We start from the raw sequence: 23,250 nt of genomic DNA, 5'->3' as shown, positions 1-23,250 counted from the left end.
ATACGGCCCTGCTTCCAACTACACGCTCCCCTCTGGTCCTCCACTTAACCTCTGCCTCCTATGCCCCTCTCTCCCTACTCCCACAAAGCCTCTGCCACCATCTGTGCCCCCCACCACAAATAAAGGTTCAAAATTCTCTTCAGTGTCCCCTGCACCCCATGAGACCCCCTGTTACTTTCTGTTCCCTATCGTACCCCTACAAATTGCTGACAGGCATTTTACCGGACAATATAGCGCCACATGCTGCACTATTTTGGTCACGATTTTTTTTACCTGCAGTGGAAGCTTCTAAGGCTTCTTTCACACCATGGTATTTATATTAGTTTACTGTATGTGGTGGGAAAGCTCCTGATGCCTATGATAACTGGATCCATAGACCCCCATACACCCAACAATTTTGCTGTGTGGAATAGCTTTAACCCCTTAAGGACACGGCCAATTTTGGCCTTGAAGACAGAGCAATTTTTTTACATTTCCCTCTTTGAATCCCGACGCTCATAACTCTTTTATTTTTTCTACGACGTAGTTGTATGAGACTTTGTTTTTTGCGGGACGAGTTGTACTTTATGTAGGTACCATTTTTTGTTACAAATACATTATCGTTTAATTTCCATAAATTTTTATTTTGGCGAAAATGCAGAAAAAAAGCAGTTCCGCTGCAGTTTTAATATTTATTTTTTTTTTACACCATACACCGATCATCATAAATAATGTTATACATTTGTTGTACAGGTTGTTACGGTCGTGGCAATACCAAATATGTCTATATTATTTCATGTTTTGGGACTTATATTTTAAAAAGTTTATTTATTATAAAAAATGTGTGTTTCTGTGTATTTTTTTTACTTTTTATTTATTTATTTATTTATCATAAAAAAATGTTTACATTCATTTAACTTTTTTTTTTAATCCCATAAAGGGATTTATCAGTTTGATTTTTATTTTGTAACTGTAACGTACTGGCATAGATATATATGCCAGTATATTAGCCTGTTACTGATTGTACACAGGTAGTTGTTAGGGCATACCTCAGTATGCCCTAACAACAGGAAATATATTCAGACAGCCCTGGGGTCCTTCAATGGACCCTGGGCTGTCTGCCCATATGAGTTGTGGGCTTTGATCGCGTCACAGTTATTTTCTATGACGCGATCAATGTGCAGTCCCCCCTCTTTGAACGCCGCGATCAGCTTTCATCGCGGCGTTCAAAGGGTTAACGGCGGAGAGAAGATGTTTCTCTCCTCTCCGCTGTCAGAGCGGGGCCGTGTCACACAGGACGAGTATGCTTGTCCTAATGCGCGAAGTGCTCGCCGCTCAGGACGAGCATACTCGTCCTGTGTCGGCAACCAGTTAAAGGCTGCGCTATTCTATGCATGTGTATGTGTTTTATTTTTAACATGGGCGCCTATGGAGGACGGACAGCAGAGTCATGAATTTTTTGAAACGTTTAATGCATCTACTGGGAGCTTTATCAGCACATACTGTAATGACGTGGTAGGGAGACAGACAGGTGAGCCCTGCCACTCAGTCCCTGTCTACTTGCACGGCCCGTACTAGGCGACGGCGTACAACTGGGCGACAGTCCCTACGCTCAATAAGTGCATGACAGACGAACAGACAAGGGTACACAGAAGCTAAGGGAAATGGGGCAGTTGCCCACGGCAACACCGTGAGCAACAAGAGTAGTGAACGAGCCGAGTCAAACCAGGAGTGTACAAGGTACCAAACGCAGAGCAGGAGAGTAGTCAGTAAAGCCAGGGTCAATTTGAAGCAGAGGACAATAGTACAAGCAGGAGCAGCAGAGCCGGGAAACAGATAGAATCACAGGCAAAGGAGGAGCAGGAAATGAGGGTATAAATAGACAGAGGGCGGGAGCTAGCTCCGTCTGGCCAGGCTGTGATAGGTTCTCCCACTCCTCAGCCTCCCAGCCTGAGTGGTAGCAGATCGAGTCACTCTAAGGCTGGGTTCACACGACCTATTTTCAGACGTAAACGAGGTGTTTTAAGCCTCGATTTACGTCTGAAAATACGGCTCCAATACGTCGGCAAACATCTGCCCATTAATTTGAATGGGTTTGCCGACGTACTGTGCCGCCGACCTGTCATTTATGCGTCACTGTCAAACGACGACGCGTAAAAAAGACGGCTCGTCAAAAGAAGTGCAGGACACTTCTTTAGACGTAATTTGAGCCGTTTTTCATTGATTCCAATGAAGAACAGCTCCAAATTACGGCCGTAATTGACGCCTCGCAAAACGCGAGTACATGCAATTACATCTGAAATTACGGAGCTGTTTTCTCCTGAAAACAGCTCCGTAATTTCAGACGTAATGGTCATTATCGTGTGCACATACCCTAACAGATCTAGGCACAGATGCAGGCTGATTAACCATGGGCGTCGACAAAGAAGCTGTGTCAGGCAAATCCATTGCACATACATTATATTGCTAGAAATATTGTGGTGTGAAAGCCGGCTAAGAGCGTCCAATGCAGATGTGAACACAGCCCAATTCTGACAATAATAATAAGTCTGCATTATTAGATCTGTCACCAGTGTGGCTACAGCTAACGGTTTGCTGACTCCACCTTCTTGTGCTTGCCCCACCCACAACATGGGGCCACTTTTAGATTTTTTTCCAGGGCCACTTTAAGCTCCCAATCCCCCACTGAATGAAACAGACCGTCTTGTTAGGCTAGCTCCAGCCCATTCAAGGATTCACAGAAAGAAAAAGCAATGACGTCAGGCAAATCTTTTTATTGAACAGATACCAGCAACATTTCGTCCCTAAGTAAACCTTTTTGAAGCTCTGTTTCTTCGTCACTCTTGAAAACATGGAGCAAAATAAGTACACAGCCTCAAAAAGTACACACTAATTATGAAAATATTTTCCTGCTGATCTTTTTTAATGCAGATTTTTTATATGTATATTTATGCCATTTACCTATACTATTTGTATTATGTACTTGTAACCTCACTGTTTTTATATGGAAAACACATTATGCCCTTTGCTATTTCAGTTTCAGGTCATTATCCATTACTTAATCTATCCCATTTTTTAAAACCTGCATTTGTAAGGACCTGAGGAAGAAATCGTTGTAGATTTTGAAACGCGCTGTCCTGGAATACAGATAACGATTTATAAAAGCGCTATATTAGGAGCGATTATTTTCTTCACATCCCTCTACATAGAACAGGCCGCTGTCACAGTAGTTGAGCTAATAAAACTAGTATATTAGGAACAGTATGGTTGCAATTGAATTTATAAACCTTCCTGGCACTCAGAACAGACTTTTTCAGTATATTCTACCTTTTCCAGGCACCTTCAGAAGGAACCAGCTGTTTCTGAGCATCGGAAAAATATAGCTGCCATTAATGGGTGAACTAATAAAACTAGTTGCCATTGAATTTAGATTCCCTCTTACCACCCGCAATAGGCTTTTGTCAGTTTTTTCTGCCTGTTCTGGTTATGGGAACAGGCACCAACAGTGTGCACCAGCTATTTCCGAGTGTCAGAAAAAGATAGCTGGCATGATGGGTGAGCTAATAAAACTAGTTTATCAGGTATAGCATGGTTGTCTTTGTATTTACAGTCCATCCTGGCAACCAATACAGGCAGTTTAGCTACAGGAGACGGCACCTATAGTAGGCACAAGCTGTTTTTGAGTGTTGGATTAGACACCTGAGATGGTGGGTTAATAAAGCTAGTTTATCAGGTATAGCACGATTGCCATTGAATTTATAGTCTGTTCTGGAACATTTAGTACATATTTTTCAGTGTATTCTGCCTGTTCTGGTTACAGGAAAGGGCACTTACAGAGGGTACCGGCTGTTTGCAAATGTCGTAACAGCTGGCACAATGTTTGAGCTAATAAAACTAGTTTATCAGGTATAGAATGGTTGCCATTGAGTTCATAGTCCATTCTGGCACTTAGAACAGGGTTGTTTTTTTTTAGATGTATTGTGCCTGTTTTGGGCACTAGCTGCTTCGGAGTGTTGGAAGAGACAGCTGGCACAGTGGGTGAGCTAAAAAAAAATTGTTTATCAGGTATAGCACGATTTCGATGGATGTTATAACCAAGCATTCAGCATATAATAGCAAAAACTTTCCTTTTGAGGTTAGAAACGCTTCAAAATAGTGTAGAATTAGGGTATGTTCACACGTACCCGTTCGATACGTCTGAAATTACGGAGCTGTTTTCAGGAGAAAACAGCTCCTGAATTTCAGACGTAATGGCATGTGCAGGCTTTTTCGCAGTGTCCAATTGGAGCTGTTTTTTTCTGGAGTCAATGGAAAGCGGCTCCAATTACATCCCAAGAAGTGACAGGCACTTCTTTGACGCGGGCGTCTTTTTTACGCGCCGTCTTTTGACAGCGGCGCGTAAAAAAAATGACCGTCGGCACAGTACATCGTAAAACCCATTCCAATGAATGGGCAGATGTTTGCCGGCGCTTTGGAGCCGTATTTTCGGACGTAATTCGAGGTTAAAACGCCCGAATTACGTCCGTAAATAGGGTGTGTGAACCCAGCCTTAGCACTAAAGGGGTTCTCCAGACATTTTTTATTGATGGCCTATCCTTAGGATAAGGCCATCAATATTAAATTGCTGGGGGTCCGACTCCCACCACCGTTCAGCTGACTGAAGGGGAGGCGTCGGTTGCCCACGGCATCTTCAGTGTTTACCAGGCACAGCACCGTACACATCTCAAGTAGCTGTGCTTAGGACTGCAGCTCACTCCCATTCACTTAAATGGGACTAGAACTGAAATCCCAGGCTCAGTCGCTACAGATATTTACGGCGCTGTGCCTGTAATCTTGGAAAAGGCTGCGGCGATGAACGCCATGGCCCCATCAATCGGCTGATCGGCAGAGGTTCTAGGAATCGGATGCCCACCAATCTGAAATTGACAGCCTATCCTAAAGATAGGCCATCAATAAAAAATGCCCGGAGAACTCCTTTAACCCCCTTAAGGACGAAGCCTTGTTTTGGCCTTAAGGCTCAGAGCCCATTTTTGAAATCTGACATATTTCACTTTATGTGGTAATAACTTCGGAATGCTTAAATCTATACAAGCGATTCTGAGATTGTTTTCTCGTGACACATTGGGCTTTATGTTAGTGGTAAAATTTGTTCGATATATTCAGTGTATATTTGTGAAAAATTGCATAATTTAGAGAAAAGTTTGAAAAAATAGAATATTCGGAATTTAAATGCATCTGCTTGTAAAACAGATGGTTATACCCCCCAAAATAGTTACTAGTTCACATTTCTCATATGTCTACTTTAGATTGCCATCGTTTATTGAACATTTTTGTAAAGGATCTGCCAGGCACAACTTCTGTGGATACGCCCATAGGTAATCAGTCTGCACCTGAGTCTATGTCTCTGGGACTGACTCCATCTTCCACCACTCGGGATGGCCGGCTTGGGAGTGGGAGAGCCTGTCGCAGCCTGGCCAGACGGAGCTAGCTCCCGCCCTCTGTCTATTTATACCTGCCTTTCCTGTTCCTCCTTTGCTTGTGATTCTTCTCGTGTGGTTTCCTGGCCCAGCTACAGCTTCTACTATTTGATCCTGCTACATACTGACCCTGGCTTACTGACTGCTCTCCTGCTCTGCGTTTGGTACCTCGTACACTCCTGGTTTGACTCGGCTCGTTTACCTCTCCTGTTGCTCACGGTGTTGCCGTGGGCAACTGCCCCATTTCCCTTAGCTTTGTGTACCCTTGTCTGTTTGTCTCGTGCACTTACTGAGCGTAGGGACCGCCGCCCAGTTGTACCCCGTCGCCTAGGGCGGGTCGTTGCAAGTAGGCAGGGACAGAGTGGCGGGTAGATTAGGGCTCACTTGTCCGTTTCCCTACCCCCATCATTACATAATCACAAGCCCATATACCTAGTATACCCTGGTCCCTGACACTACTATGGACCCTCTTGAGACCCTGGCCCAGCAAATGCAGGGTCTCTCCCTACAGGTCCAGGCCCTGGCTCAGAGGGTCAACCAGCCTGACGCTACCATGGTAGTGCCCCTCATCTCACCTCTTGAACCCCACCTCAAGTTGCCTGACCGGTTCTCAGGGGACCGGAGGACTTTTCTCTCCTTTCAGGAGAGTTGTAGGCTTTACTTTCGCTTAAAGCCTCACTCCTCAGGTTCTGACAGCCAGCGGGTGGGTATAATTATGTACCGGCTCCAGGAAGGGCCCCAAGAGTGGGCCTTCTCCTTGGCTCCTGACGCCCCTGAACTTTCCTCCGTTGATCGTTTCTTTTCTGCTCTCGGACTCATTTATGACGAGACTGACAGGACTGCCTTTGCCGAGAGTCAGCTGGTGACCTTACGTCAGGGTAAGAGACCTGTTGAGGAGTATTGTTCTGACTTTAGGAAGTGGTGCGTAGCTTCTCGGTGGAATGACCCTGCCTTAAGGTGCCAGTTTAGGTTGGGTCTGTCGAACGCCCTGAAAGACCTGCTAGTTAGCTATTCCTCTTCTGACTCCCTAGACCAGGTTATGGCTTTAGCGGTACGACTTGACCGACGTCTCAGGGAATGACAACTTGAACGTTTTTGTGTTTTCCCCTCTGACTCCCCCATGATTCCTCCCGAGGTCCCGTTGCTTCGCTCTTCCACGGAAGACTCGGAGGTACCTATGCAACTCGGGGCCTCTGTGTCCCCCCGACAACGTAGAAAGTTCCGCAGGAAGAATGGTCTCTGCTTCTATTGTGGGGATGACAAGCATCAAGTGAACACCTGTCCTAGGCGTAAGAATAAACAGCCGGAAAACTTCCGCGCCTAAGTGATCATCGGGGAGGTCACTTGCGCGCACAGGTATTTCCCGTAAATATGAAACGTAATAAAATCTTGCTTCCCTTTCAGGTCTCTTTTGGTGGTAGGTCTGCTACCGGCAGTGCCTTTGTGGAGTCAGGGTCTTCTGCTAATATCATGTCTGTGGAATTTGCTATGTCTCTAGCTATGCCTTTGATTGATTTGCCTAGACCTGTCCCGGTAGTGGGTATCGACTGCACTCCTCTTGCTAATGGTTATTTTACACAGAATACCCCTGTTTTTGAACTCCTTGTTGGCTCCATGCATTTGGAGCAGTGCTCTGTACTGTTGATGCAGGGACTATCGTCCGATTTGGTTTTAGGCCTTCCCTGGTTGCAGTTGCATAATCCCACGTTTGACTGGAATACTGGGGAGCTTACCAAGTGGGGTAATGAATGCTTGACGTCATGTTTTTCTGTTAATTCTATTTCTCCCCCTGAGGAGGTGAACACGCTACCTCAGTTTGTTCAGGACTTCGCTGATGTTTTCTCTAAGGAGGCCTCCGAAGTGTTACCTCCTCATAGAGAATACGACTGCGCTATCGAATTGGTACCAGGAGCTAAGCTCCCTAAGGGTAGGATATTTAATCTTTCTTGTCCCGAACGTGAAGCCATGAGAGAGTATATACAGGAATGCCTGGCCAAGGGTCACATTCACCCCTCTACTTCTCCGGTAGGGGCTGGCTTCTTCTTCATAGGGAAGAATGATGGTGGTCTTAGGCCATGCATTGACTACCGTAACTTGAATAAGGTCACTGTAAGGAACCAGTATCCCCTTCCTTTGATTCCTGATCTCTTTAATCAGGTTCAGGGGGCCCAGTGGTTCTCTAAGTTTGATCTACGGGGGGCGTATAACCTTATCCGCATCAAAGAGGGGGATGAGTGGAAGACTGCGTTTAACACGCCCGAAGGTCATTTCGAATACCTCGTCATGCCCTTTGGGTTGTGTAATGCTCCTGCGGTCTTCCAGAATTTCATAAATGAGATTTTAAGAGATTACCTGGGGGTATTTCTTGTAGTGTACCTTGATGACATACTGGTGTTTTCCAAGGACTTGTCCTCCCACATTGAGCATGCCAGGAAGGTGCTCTAGGTCCTTCGGGAAAACAAACTGTTTGCGAAAACCGAAAAATGTGTGTTTGGGGTACAGGAGATACCATTTTTGGGTCAAATCCGCACTCCTCATGAATTCCGCATGGACCACGCCAAGGTCCAGGCTGTGGCGGAATGGGTCCAACCTGCCTCCCTGAGGGCGTTACAGTGTTTCTTGGGGTTCGCTAATTATTACAGGAGATTTATTGCTAACTTCTCGGTCATCGCTAAGCCTCTTACGGACCTCACTCGCAAAGGTGCTGATCTCCTCCACTGGCCTCCTGAGGCTGTCCAGGCTTTTGAGGTCCTTAAGAAGTGCTTTATCTCGGCCCCGGTGCTGGTTCAGCCCAACCAAATGGAGCCATTTATCGTGGAAGTTGACGCATCCGAGGTGGGAATGGGGGCTGTCTTGTCCCAGGGTACCAGGTCCCTCTCCCATCTCCGTCCCTGTGCCTACTTCTCCAGGAAGTTTTCACCCACTGAGAGTAACTATGATATTGGCAACCGCAAACTCTTAGCCATTAAATGGGCATTTGAAGAGTGGCGCCACTTCCTGGAGGGGGATAGGCACCAGGTAACGGTCCTTACCGACCACAAGAATCTGGTTTTCCTAGAATCTGCTCGGAGGCTAAACCCGAGACAAGCTCCATGGGCGCTATTTTTTTACCAGATTCAACTTTTTTGTTACCTATAGGGCTGGGTCTAAAAATATTAAGGCCGATGCACTGTCGCGTAGCTTCATGGCCAGCCCTCCTTCGGAGGAAGATCCTGCTTGTATTTTGCCTCCTGGTATAATCATTTCTTCTATTGATTCTGATTTAGTCTCTGAAATTGCGGCTGATCAAGGTTCAGCTCCCGGGAACCTTCCTGAGGAAAAGCTGTTTGTTCCCCTGCAATTCCGGCTAAGGGTACTTAGGGAAAATCATGACTTCGCACTATCTGGTCATCCAGGCGTCCTGGGTACCAAACACCTCATTGCCAGAAACTATTGGTGGCCTGGGTTGCCTAAAGACGTTAAGGCCTACGTCGCCGCTTGTGAGGTTTGTGCTAAGTCCAAGACTCCCAGGTCCCGACCAGCGGGCTTACTACGTTCTTTGCCCATTCCCCAGAGACCTTGGACCCATATCTCCTTGGATTTTATCACCGATTTGCCTCCATCTCAAGGCAAGTCGGTGGTGTGGGTTGTATTAGACCGCTTCAGTAAGATGTGCCACTTTGTGCCCCTCAAAAAACTACCCAATGCCAAGATGTTAGCTACCTTGTTTGTCAAACACATCCTGCGTCTCCATGGGGTCCCTGTCAATATTGTTTCGGACAGAGGGGTACAATTTGTTTCATTGTTTTGGAGAGCCTTCTGTAAAAAGTTGGAGATTGATCTGTCCTTCTCCTCTGCCTTCCATCCTGAAACTAATGGCCAAACTGAGAGGACTAATCAATCTTTAGAACAATATTTAAGGTGTTTTATCTCTGACTGTCTATATGATTGGGTCTCATTCATTCCCCTCGCCGAATTTTCCCTTAATAACCGGGTCAGTAACTCGTCAGGGGTCTCCCCCTTTTTCTGTAATTTTGGGTTTAATCCACGGTTCTCCTCCATTTCACCTGGTAGTTCCAACAATCCCGAGGTAGAGGTCGTTCATCGGGAACTGTGCACAGTCTGGGCCCAGGTTCAGAAGAACTTAGAGGCGTCCCAGAGCGTACAAAAAACTCAGGCTGATAGAAGACGTTCTGCTAACCCCTTGTTTATGGTCGGGGATCTGGTGTGGTTATCGTCTAGGAACTTGCGCCTTAAAGTCCCGTCCAAGAAGTTTGCTCCCCTGTTTATTGGGCCGTATAAGGTCATTGAAGTCCTCAATCCTGTCTCCTTCCGACTGGAGTTGCCCCCATCTTTTCGAATACACGACATGTTTCATGCCTCCCTCCTTAAACGCTGCTTCCCGTCCTTGGCTCCCTCAAGGAACCCTCCTGTTCCCGTTCTCACCCCTGAGGGGGTGGAATTCGAGGTGGCCAAGATTTTGGACAGCAAGATGGTGCAAGGCTGCCTCCAGTACCTGGTTCATTGGAGAGGATACGGGCCTGAGGAGAGGACTTGTGTACCCGCCCGGGATGTTCACGCTGGGGTATTGGTCAGGAAGTTCCACCTTCGTTTCCCCAATAAACCAGGTCCACTTAGAAAGGGTCCGGTGGCCCCTCATAAAAGGGGGGTACTGTAAAGGATCTGCCAGGCACAACTTCTGTGGATACGCCCATAGGTAATCAGTCTGCACCTGAGTCTATGTCTCCGGGACTGACTCCATCTTCCACCACTCGGGATGGCCGGCTTGGGAGTGGGAGAGCCTGTCGCAGCCTGGCCAGACGGAGCTAGCTCCCGCCCTCTGTCTATTTATACCTGCCTTTCCTTTTCCTCCTTTGCTTGTGATTCTTCTCGTGTGGTTTCCTGGCCCAGCTACAGCTTCTACTATTTGATCCTGCTACATACTGACCCTGGCGTACTGACTGCTCTCCTGCTCTGCGTTTGGTACCTCGTACACTCCTGGTTTGACTCGGCTCGTTTACCTCTCCTGTTGCTCACGGTGTTGCCGTGGGCAACTGCCCCATTTCCCTTAGCTTTGTGTACCCTTGTCTGTTTGTCTCGTGCACTTACTGAGCGTAGGGACCGCCGCCCAGTTGTACCCCGTCGCCTAGGGCGGGTCATTGCAAGTACGCAGGGACAGAGTGGCGGGTAGATTAGGGCTCACTTGTCCGTTTCCCTACCCCCATCATTACAATTGTTTTTATTTTTCTTGGATGTTACAAGACTTAGAACATAAACAGTAATTTCTCATATTTCTTTGAAAATTTCAAAAGGCTTTATTTAAGGAACCTGTTCAGTTCTGAAGTGGCTTTAAGAGGCCTATGTATTAGAAACCCCCATAAAACACCCCCTTTTAAAAACTAGACCCCTCAAAGTATTCAAAACAGCATTTATAAAGTTTTTTTAACCCTTTAGGCATTTCACAGGAATTAAAGCAAAGTGGAGGTGAAATTTGCAAATTTCATTTTTCTTGCTGAATTTAAATTTTATTCCATTTTTTTTCTGTAACACAGAAGGTTTTACCAGAGAAACACTACTAAATATGTATTGTCCAGATTCTGCAGTTTTTAGAAATGTCCCAGATGTGGCTTTAGTGTGCTCGTGGACTAAAACACAAGGCCCAGAAGCAAAGCAGCACCTAGTGCATTTTGGGGCCTTTTTTTTATTAGAATATATTTTAGGCAGCATGCCAGGTTTGAAGAGGTGTTGAGGTGCCAAAACAGTAGGAATCCCCCAAAAGGGACCATTTTGTAAACTACACCCCTCAAGGAATTCATGTATGGTTGCTGTTACCATTTTGATCACACAGTTTTTTCACAGCACATATTTGAATTGGGCTGTGAAATTTAAAAAAATTCATTTTTTTTCCAATAAGATATAATTTTTGATAAAATGTCTTATTTTCACAAGAAATAAAATACCCCATTTTGTTGCCCAATTTGTCTTGAGTGTGGCAATACCCCATTTGTGGTGATAAACTTCCGTTTAGGCCCATGGGAGGGCTCAGAAGGAAAGGAGCGCTATGTGTTCTTTGGAGTCCAGATTTTGCTGGATTGGTTTTCGGGTGCCATGTCGCATTTGTAGAGCCCCAGAGATATCAAAGCAATGGAAACCCACCAGAGGTGACCCCATTTTGGAAACTACACCCCTCAAGGAATTGATTTATGGTTGCTGTTACCATTTTGACCACACAGCTTTTTCACAGCACGCATTTGAATTGGGCTGCGAAATTTAAAAAAAGTAATTTTTTCCAATAAGATGTCATTTTTGATCAGAATTTCTTATTTTCACAGGGAACAAAATACCCCATTTTGTTGCCCAATTTGTCCTGAGTGCGGTAATACCCCATTTGTGGTGATAAACTGCCGTTTGGGCCCATGGGAGGGCTCAGAAGGAATGGAGCGCTATGTGTTCTTTGGAGTACAGAATTTGCTGGATTGGTTTTCGGGTGCCATGTCGCATTTGTAGAGCCCCAGAGGTATCAAAGCAATGGAAACCCACAAGAAGTGACCCCATTTTGGAAACTACACCCCTCAATGAATTGATTTATTGTTGTTGTTACCATTTTGACCACACAGTTTTTTCACAGCATGTATTTGAATTGGGCTGCAAAATTAAAAAAATGAAATTTTTTCCAATAAGATGTAATTTTTGATCAAAATTTCTTATTTTCACAGGGAACAAAATACCCCATTTTGTTGCCCAATTTGTCCTGAGTGCGACAATACCCCATTTGTGGTGATAAACTGCTGTTTGGGCCCATGGGTGGGCTCAGCAGGAAAGGACCACCATTTGGCCTACTGGAGCTTTTCTGGTGCTAAGTCATGTATGCAGAAGCCCCTGAGGTACCAGTACAGTTGAAACCCCCGAGAAGTGACCCCATTTTAAAAACAACACTCCTTAAGACATTCATCTAGAGGTGTAGTGAGCATTTTGACTCCTTAGGTACTGTGTAAAAGATAATGTGCAGCAGATGGTGCAGAGTGAGATTTGCTATTTTCTCTATATATATGCCATGTCATTGTCCGATATATTGTGCCCAGCATGTGCCACTGGAGATATACACCCCATAAACTCTAATCTGGGTTCTCCCGGGTACGGCAATACCCTGGACATTTGGCTGTTATTAGCTGCCTGGGCACACAGCAGGGCTCAGAAGGAAAGGACCACCATTTGGCCTACTGGAGCTTTTCTGGTGCTAAGTCATGTATGCAGAAGCCCCTGAGGTACCAATACCGTTGAAACTCCCAAGAAGTGACCCCATTTTAAAAACTACACCCCTTAAGACAGTCATCTAGAGGTGTAGTGAGCATTTTGACCCCACAGGTATTGTGTAAAATGTAATGCGCAGCAGATTGTGCAGTGTGGGATTCGCAATTTTCTATATATCTATGCCATTTCAGTGTATATTGTGCCCAGCATGCGCCACCGGAAATATACACCCCAATACCCTACATGTGGCTGTTATCATCTGCCTGGGCACACAGCAGGGCCCAGAGGAGAAAGATGAGGGAGATAAGCTGTGCGGAGTGCGCCAGGGTAGATTAAAAATCTAAGGGATGTATGATAAATTTTAAAACCCTTTCATACAGAGCCCTGGTTTTTCGGGGAAACACGTGTCACATTGATATATTGTGTCCTCCCTTATCCCCTTCTTATAGCAGACTTTGCACCTCTTTTGACTTTTTCCCTTCTTGCCAGTTTGGGGAACTTCTTCTGGAAAGTGTTGCCCTGGTATGATGCGTGTGGCCTCGCTTCCAGAAGTACTTCTTGGTCCCTAAAGATTAGGTTCTTGATAATGATGTGAACGGCCAGCTTCTTATACCACACCGCATGGCGCTGTAGGGCTTCAGGACTTGACCTGACAAGTCCACCCCTCCCATGTACCTATTGTAGTCCAGGATGCAGTCTGCTTTGGGGGGGTCTCTGTACTGGTACCTCGTACAGGTACATGGGTACTGGTGTGGCCATGAATTGTTGTCAATACAAGGACATCTCTCTTGTACTTGACACACAATATGTTGCTGCTAGATTATGCCCTGCTCTCACCCCTTCTGAGTGTTTGCCCAAGCAGAGTCTTAGGGAGGCCTCTCAGATTTCTTCTAGCAGTGCCGCATGCTGCAGGACTTCTGGAAGCGAGGCACTTGAAGAGTGGGACGCTGGTATAAAAATTATCCAGGTAGAGGTGGTAACCCTGGTCCAGCAGTGGGAGCACCAAATCCCACACAATTTTTTCATTAACTCCCAATAAGGGGGGACATTCTGGGGGCTGAATACTGCTGTCCTTCCCTTCATATATACTAAATTTGTAGGTGTACCCTGATGCACTCTCGCACAGCTTATACATCTTCACACCATACCTTGCCCTCTTACTCGGCAGGTACTGGCGGAATTGAAGCCTCCCTTTAAAATCTACCAAGGACTCATCAATAGAAATACACTTCTCGGGGGTGTATGCTTGGGAAAACCGGGCACTGAAATGGTCTAATAGGGGTCTCCGTTTATACAAACGGTCAAAACTGGGGTCATCTCGGGGTGGGCACTACTCATTATCAGTATAATTTAAGAAGCAAAGTATTGCCTAATTTATTTTTTTTAGGTTCCACTTCAGTTCTGAAGTTGCTTTGAGGGGCCCATATATTAGAAACCCCTATCAAACACCCCATTTTAGAAACTAGACCCCTCAAAGTATTCACAACAGCATTTAGAAAGTTTATTAACCCTTTAGGTGTTTCACAGGAATTTAGACCAAAGTAAAGGTGAAATTGACATATTTCTTTTTTTTTTGTCAGAAAATCCTTTTTATAATTTTTTTTCCTGTAAAACAGAAGGTTTTACTAGAGAAACGCAACTCAATATTTATTGCGCAGATTCTGCAGTTTTGAGAGATATCTCACATGTGGCCCTAGTGCGGTAATGGACTGAAGCACCGGCCTCCGAAGCAAAGGAGCACATAGTGGATTTTGAGGCCTCCTTTTTATTAGGCACCATGTCCAGTTTGAAGAGGTCTTGTGGTGCCAAAACTGTGGAAACCCCAAAAAGTTACCCTATTTTGGAAACCAGTCCCCTTGAGGAATTCATTGCAGTTTTCATAGGGTGCATGCGACTTTTTGACGAGTTTTTATTCTATTTTTAAGTGGCGTGGTGACTAATAAACAGCAATTCTACTATTGTTTTTTATTGTATTTTTTTTACAGCGTTCACCGTGCACTATAAATGACATATTCACTTTATTTTGCGTGGCGATACGATTATGGCGATACCATATGTTTATAGTTTTTTTATGTCTTATGGCGTTTGCACAATAAAATACTTTTTGTAAAAAATCATTTACTTTCTGTTTTACCAAATTCTAAGAGCCAGAACTTTTTTATTTTTCCATCAAGAAAGCCGTGCGAGGACTTATTTTTTGCGTAACGAACTGTAGTTTCGATCAGTACCATTTTTAGGTACATGCGACTTTTTGATCTCTTTTTATTCAATTTTTTGGGAGGTGAAGTGACCAAAAAAATTGTGCTTGTGGTACGGTTTATTATTATTTTCTTTTACGGCGTTCACTGCACGGGATAAATAACGAAACAATTTTGTAGTTCAGGCCGTTACGGACGCGGCGATACCAATTATGTATAGCTTATTTGTTTATTTATCTATTTTTATTAATAATAAAGGACTGATAAGGGAAAAAGGGGGATTTTTACTTTTATTACTTCTAAAACTTTTATTTTCTTATTTTTACACATCTTTTTTTTACTTTTTTTTCACTTTATCATTTTGTCCCACTATTGGACTTGAAGGCAGGAGGCCCTGATAACTATTCTAATACACTGCACTACATGCGTAGTGCAGTGCATTAGAGCTGTCAGCTACTCACTCACAGCAAGCATAGTGGGTCCTGAGTTTGTCAGGAGCCACCAGGCTTCCGTCGATGGCATAGCCGGACGCCATTGTTTTGCGTCCGGTTGCCATAGCTACCATCTCCGGCCGCTATCGTGTAGTGGGCCGTTGATGGTGGTTTAACCCCTAAAAAGCTGCGATCACTATTGAATGCGGCTTTTAAGGGGTTAATCAACGAGGACACAGCAATCGGTCCCCACTGTAGGAGCTGCGGCAACTGCTGTACAAGAAAGCAGCTGTCACAGCTCCTGCATGTGTCGGGAAGACGGCCGAAATTGCTGTTCCTCTCGTGACGTACTATTAGGTCATGGAGCGCGAACGATACAGCTACCATGACCTAATAGTACGTCCAGGAGCGGGAAGGGGTTAAACTGTTTTTAATATTTTCAACTGAATTTAAAAGACATTATTGATGTTCAAATAGAAATTATTATTATTATGTATATTAATTGTATATTAATATGTATATTAATTAATATGGATATTATTATTATTATTTATTATTATTATCATATGTATTATTGCGCCGATAGGCTGAATTCACACATTGCATATTTGTTGCAGATTAGGATGTAGAGTTTTGAGAAAAAGAAAAAAGTAGTTTCAAAAGGAATGGGAAATATAAAGGAATATCTTATACTCCTGGATCCAATTCTGACTTTGGCTCAAAATCTGTAGCAAAATCTGAAACTGAATACACAATATTATTCCAGCCTTAACCCCTTCAAGACCAAGCTATTTTTGGCCTTCAGGAGCAGACCCATTTTTTCAAATCTGACATGTGTCACTTTATGTGGTAATAACTCTGGAATGCTTTTACCTATCCAAGCGATTATGAGATTGTTTTCTCGTGACATATTGTACTTTAGGTTAGTGAAAAAATTTGGTCGATAAATTTATTGCTTATTTGTGAAAAACACCAAAATTTAGAGAAAATTTGAAGAAATTATGATTTTTCTCATTTTAAATGTATCTGCTTGTAAAACAGATAGTAATACCACACAAAATAGTTACTAATTAACATTTCCCATATGTCTACTTTATGTTTGCATCGTTTTTTGAACATTCTTTTATTTTTCTAGGACGTTACAAGACTTAGAACTTTAGCAGCAATTTCTCATATTTTTAAGAACATTTCAAAAGGCTATTTTTTTCAGGGACGAGTTCAGTTCTGAAGTGGTTTTGAGGGCCTTATATATTAGAAACCCCCATAAAACACCCCATTTTGAAAACTTCACCCCTCAATGTATTCAAAACAGCATTCAGAAAGTGTTTCAACCCTTTAGGGCATGACCACACGTGGCGGATTTCCTCCGCAACTGTCCGCATCAATGCCGCACAGAATCTGCGTTGCAGATTCTGCTGCGGATCTGCACAAAATGTGCAGTAAATTGATGCGGACTAGCTGCTGCGGACTGCGGGAAAAGTGCTTCCCTTCTCCCTATCAGTGCAGGATAGAGAGAAGGGACAGCACTTTCCCTAGTGAAAGTAAACGAATTTCATACTTACCGACCGTTGTCTTGGTGACGCATCCAGCCCGACCTCCCTGGATGACGCGCCAGTCCATGTGACCGCTGCAGCCTGTGCTTGGCCTGTGATTGGCTGCAGCCGTCACTTAGACTGAAACGTCATCCTGGGAGGCCGGACTGGAGACAGAAGCAGGGAGTTCTCGGTAAGTATGAACTTATATTTTTTTACAGGTTGCTGTATATTGTGATCGGTAGTCACTGTCCAGGGTGCAGAAACAGTTACTGCCGATCGCTTAACTCTTTCAGCACCCTGGACAGTGACTATTTACAGACGTCTCCTAGCAACGCTCCTGTAATTACGGGTGCACACACATAGTCACCCGTAATTATGGGAGCACACACATAGTCACCCGTAAGTACGGGTGCACACACATAGTCACCCGTAATTATGGGAGCCCCATTGACTTCCTCAGTCTGGCTGTAGACCTAGAAATACATAGGTCCAGCCAGAATGAAGAAATGTCATGGCAAAAAAGCAAGACGCATCCGCAGCACACATAACATGTGCATGACAGCTGCGGACTTCATTGCAGAACTTAGAATCTCCATTGAAGTCAATGGAGAAATTCCGCCATGAGTCCGCCACTGCTCCGCAACAGACAGAGCATGCTGCGGACACCAAATTCCGCTCCGCAGCCTATGTTCCGCAGCGGAATGTTACGCATCGTCTAAACGAACACTTCTAAATAGAAGTGGAAGTCAATGCAGAAACGGCTCCGCTGCAGATTAACGCTGCGGAGTTTCCGCAGCGGAATTTAAGTGAAATTCCGCCACGTGTGAACCCAGCCTTAGGCGTTTCACAGGAATTGAAGGAAAGTAGAGGTGAAATGTACAAATTTCATTTTTTTTTACAAAATTCATTTGTAATACATTTTTTTCTGTAACACAGAAGGTTTTACCTGAGAAATGCAACTCAATATTTATTGCCCAGATTCTGCAGTTTTTAGAAATGTCCCACATGTGGCCCTAGTGCGCTAATGGACTGAAACACAGGCCTCAGAAGCAAAGGAGCACCTAGAGGATTTTGGGGCCTCCATTTTTTAGAATATATTTTAGGCACCATGTGAGGTTTGAAGAGGTCTTGTGGTGCCAAAACAGTGGAAACCCCCAAAAGTGACCCCATTTTTGAAACTACACCCGTCAGGGAATTTATCTAGGGGTATAGTTAGCATTTTGACCCCACAGATTTTCTGCTAAATTTATTCGAATTAGTCTGTGAAAATGAAAATCTACTTTTATTGTGGAAATACTTAGAATTTTCGAATTTTTGCAAGGAATAAAGGAGAAAAAGCACCCCAAAACTTGTAAAGCTACTTCTCCCGATTACGGAAATACCCCACATGTGGTAATAAACTGCTGCTTGGACCCACGGCAGTGCTCAGAAGGGAAGGAGCACCATTTGGATTTTGGAGCACTGATTTTACTGGAATATTTTTCGGTGCCGTGTCGTGTTTGCAATGCCCTGGAGGGACCTAAACAGGGGAAACCCCCCAAACTGACTCAATTTTGGAAACTATGCCCCTCAAGGAATTTTTCTAGTGGTATAGTTGGCATTTTGACCCCACAGGCTTTTTGCTGAATTTATTAGAATTAGTCTGTGAAGATGAAAATAGACTTTTTTTCTGAAAAAACATAGAATTTTCTAATTTTTATAAGGAATAAAGGAGAAAAAGCACCTCAACATTTGTAAAGAAATTTCTCCTGATTACGGCAATACCCCATATGTGGTAATAAACTGCTGTTTGGACCCAAGGCAGAGCTCAGAGGGGACGGAGCACCATTTGGATTTTGCAGCTCAGATTTTGCTGAATTGGTTTCCGGGGGCCATGTCGCATTTGCAGAGTCCCTGAAGTACCAGTACAGTAGAAATTCTCCAGGTGTGATCCCATTTTGGAGACTATACCTATCAAAGAATTAAATTAGAGGTGTAGTGAGCATTTTGAGCCCTCAGGTGTTTTATAGATTTTATTAGAATTGGGCCGTGAAAATGAAAACATTTTTTTTTCCAATAACCTATAGATTTAGCACATAATTTTTCATTTACACAAGCAATACAGGAGAAAAGACACCCCAAAATGTGTGACAAAATTTCTCCTGAATAGGGAAGTACCCCATATGTGGTTGTAAACTGCTATTTGGACATACAGCAAGAGTCTAAAGGGAAAAAGCGCAATTTCGTTTTTGGAGTGGAGATTTTACAAAAGTTCTTTTTTACTCCATGTTGCATTGCGCTGAGGTACCAGTACAGTGAAAACCCCCGAAAAGTGACCCCATTTGGGAAACTACACCCCTCAAGGAATTCATCTAGAAGTGTAGTGAGCATTTTAACCCCAAAGGTTTTGTAGAAATTAGTGCACAGTGGATGTTGCAGATTTAAAATTGCCATTTTCCACATATATGCTATTTCAGTGCCCAATGTGTTGTGCCCAGCTTGTACCACCGTAGACACACACCCCATAAATTATTGTTAAGGGGTTCTCCAGAGTACAGTAATACCCCATATGTGGTCATTAACTGCTGTTTGGGCACACTGCCAGGCCCAGAAGGAGCTCCATTTGGCTTTTGGAGCGCAGATTTTGCTTGGTAGTAGTTTTGTTTAGTGTTTTACTGGTGTTTCAGCTTATAATATGGGGGCATATGTAAACTGGGCGGAGTGCATCAGGGTATATGTTAGCTGGGTGGAGTTTATCAGGGTATATGTAAGCTGGGCGGAGTGCATCAGGGTATATGTAATCTGGGCGGAGTACATCAGGGTATATGTAATATGTGAGGAGTACATTAGGGTATATGTAAACTGGGCGGAGTACATCAGGGTATATGCAATATGTGACGGGTACATCAGGGTATATGTAAGCTGTGCGGAGTACATCAAGATATATGTAAACTGGGCGGAGTACATCAGGGTATATGTAAGCTGTGCAGAGTACATCAGGGTATATGTAAGCTATGTGGAGTACATCAGGGTATATATAAGCTATGTGGAGTACATCAGGGTATATGTAAGCTATGTGGAGTACATCAGGGTATATGTAAGCTATGTGGAGTACATCAGGGTATATGTAAGCTATGTGGAGTACATCAGGGTATATGTAAGCTGTGCGGAGTGCAACAGGTCATAATAGGATGATGTAATAATGGGGAGAATGAATAATAAAATTAATGATCCCTGGATAGTGACGTACGCTTTCAACCAATCCTTAATGCACAGGCCGGATTTTTGGGTGTAGGAGTCGCACTTCTAAAGGGTGTCCGTGGTATTGTACAAAATATCCGCACTCCAGCATTGTCTAATCTTTGACTTCACTTAGCCCCATATGTAGCACAGACCCCAAAATGTCATAGTTTTCGCTGCATTTACAGGGTCTACAAATGGGGGCTGCAAATGATGACGTGGGGTTTTAGGTGAAGAACTGCTGCACATATAAATTAGTCTGGGTCGTCGTTTTGCATTATTGCGTTCCAAGAGTCATAACTTTTTATTTTTCCGTTGACGAGCTTTGTGAGTGCTTGATTTTCATGGGACGTGCTGTCGTTTTTATTAGTATCATTTTGGGGTAAATGTGATAATGTGATCAGTTTTTATTCAATTTTTTGGAGACCAAAAAACAGAAATTCTCTCGCTGTTTTTTTTAAATCCATTTTTAACGGCGTTCTCTGTGCTGCATAAACAACATGTTTGCTTTATTCTGCGGTTTGATACGATTATGACAATACCAAATTTATATAGTTTTTATATGTTTTACTACTTTTACACAATAAAAACCCTTTTTATAAATAAAATGTTTTAGTGTCACCATATCCTGAGAGTCATAACTTTTTTATTTTTTTGTCGACGGAGCTTTCTGAGGGCTTGTTTTTTGCGTGACACACTGTCGTTTTTATTGGTACCATGTTTGGCTACGCGCGACTTTTTGATCACTTTTTATTCCATTTTATTGGAAACAACATGACCAAAAAAGGAAATTCTGGCATTGTTTTTTATTGTATTTTTTTTACGGTGTTCACCGTGCGGGATAAATAATATTATATTTTTATATGTCACGCCGATACGAACGCGGCGATACCTATTATGTCTAGTTTTTGTCTTTTTTTCCATTTTTTTTCTAATTATAAAGGACTTGATCAGGGACACAAGATGATTATTGTTTTTATTACATAAAACTTTTATTTATTTATTTATCTAAAACTTTTTTTAACCTTTTTTTTACTTTTTATTTTACACATACTAGGGGACTGGAAGATCTGATATTCTGATCCCCTGTACAATACACTGCACTACTTGTGTAGTGCAGTGTATTATAACTGTCATTTTAAAACTGACAGTTGAGCCTATTACGTCCTGCCTCGGGCAGGGTACCTGGCAACCAGGAAGCCATTGCTAGGCTTCCTGGTTGCCATTGCAACCATCAGAAACCCGCGATTTTTCGCGGGGGGCCAACGGGGTACAGAGGGAGCCCCCTCCCTCTGTATCAATCACTTAAATGCCGCTGTCGCTATTGACAGCGGCATTTGAGGGGTTAAATGGCGGCGATCGGACATAACAGTGATCGCCGCCGTTGCAGCGGGATGTCAGCTGTATATTACAGCCGACACCCGCTGAGGATGAAGCGCGCACAGCTCCTGTGCCTGCTTCATCCTCAGGACGTTACTGTACGCCCATTTGCGGGAACGAGCCGCTAAAAAGGACGTACAGTAACGCCCATTTGCGGGAAGGGGTTAAAGAGGCTCTGTCACCAGATTATAAGTGCCCTATCTCCTACATAATCTGATCGGCGCTGTATTGTAGATAACAACAGTGGTTTTTATTTTTAAAAACAATAATTTTTTTAGCAAGTTATGAGCAATTTTAGATTTATGCTAATTAGGTTCTTAATCGACAACTGGGCGTTTTTTACCAAGTGGGCGTTGTAAAGAGAAGTGTATGACACAGACCAATCAGCTTCATACACTTCTCTCCATTCATGTCCATTTGTATTCACTGCACAGCATGATCTCGCGAGATAACGCTGTGCTGTCACATAACCCACATTAACTTTACTGAAGTGTCTTGAGAGTAAATAGAAATCACTTCCAGCCAGGACAGGATGTCTATTCACACTCTCGACACTTCAGTAAAGTTTCTGTGAATGACAGCACAGCGTGATCTCGCGAGATCACACTGTGCAGTGAAACGAGCTAAACATGAATGAAGAGAAGTGTATGACACTGATTGGTCACTGATTGATCAGCGTCATACACTTCTCTTCACAACGCCCAGTTGGTCAAAAGGTAAAAAACGACCAGTTGTCTATTAAGAAACGAATTAGCATAAATCTAAAATTGCTCAAAAATTATCATTTTTCAAAATAAATAGGGTACTTATAATGTGGTGACAGAGCATCTTTAACCCCTTCCCCCTGCTTGCATTCTGGGCCCTAATGTCCAAGCCATTTTTTACATTTTTCCATTGTCACATTCGAAGAGCTGTAACTTTTTTATTTTTGCGTCGGCATAGCTGTATAAGGTCTTGTTTTTTGCGGGACGACTTGCAGTTTTTATTGGTACCATTTGAGAGTAGATGCGACTTTTTGATCACTTTTTATCAAATTTTTTTAAAGTCAGGATTAACAGAAAACAGCAATTTTTCCATTGTTTTTTATTTTATTTTTTACAGCTTTCACAGTGCGGGTTAAATAATGTAACAGCTTTATAGTCGGGGTCGTTACGGACGCGGCGATACCAAATATGTGTAACTTTTTTGCTTTATTGTATTTTTTTTAATAGTAAAGCATTTTGTAAGGGGAAAAATTGGGTTTTTCATTTTTTTTTTTTCACTTTTTTTTAAAATTAACTTTATTAAACTTTTTTTACTTTTATACTAGTCCCACTAGGGGACTTCACTATCCTCCGATCGCTATTATAATACACTGCAATACTTTTGTATTGCAGTGTATTACTGCCTGTCCGTTTAAAACGGACAGGCATCTGCTAGGTCATGCCTGCGGCATGATCTAGCAGGCATTCGGTCCAGGCAGACCTGGGGGCCTTTATTAGACCCCCGGCTGCCATAGAAGACACTGACACTCGGCGATTTTATCGCCGGGTGTCGGTGGGAGAGAGAGGGAGCTCCGTCCCTCTCTCCAAAACCATTCAGATGCGGTGCACGCTATTGTGCACCGCATCTGAAGGGTTAAACGGGTGAGATCGATACTAATATCGATCTCACCCGGCAGAGCAGGGACGCCCCCAGCCCTCAGCTGCCTCTGGCATGAGATATGACGGCTCCCTCCTCTGTTTACTTTATTCTACAGCAGCGCCGTAGAATGGCGGCGCTGTAGAATAAAGCCCATTAATGACCGCCGTGAAAAGGCTTA

Source organism: Rhinoderma darwinii, chromosome 5 (genome assembly GCF_050947455.1).
Source record: "Rhinoderma darwinii isolate aRhiDar2 chromosome 5, aRhiDar2.hap1, whole genome shotgun sequence".
In the NCBI taxonomy this organism is placed as follows: domain Eukaryota; kingdom Metazoa; phylum Chordata; class Amphibia; order Anura; family Rhinodermatidae; genus Rhinoderma; species Rhinoderma darwinii.
The sequence above is the reverse complement of the archived record's forward strand: the minus strand, read 5'-3'. Positions refer to the sequence as shown.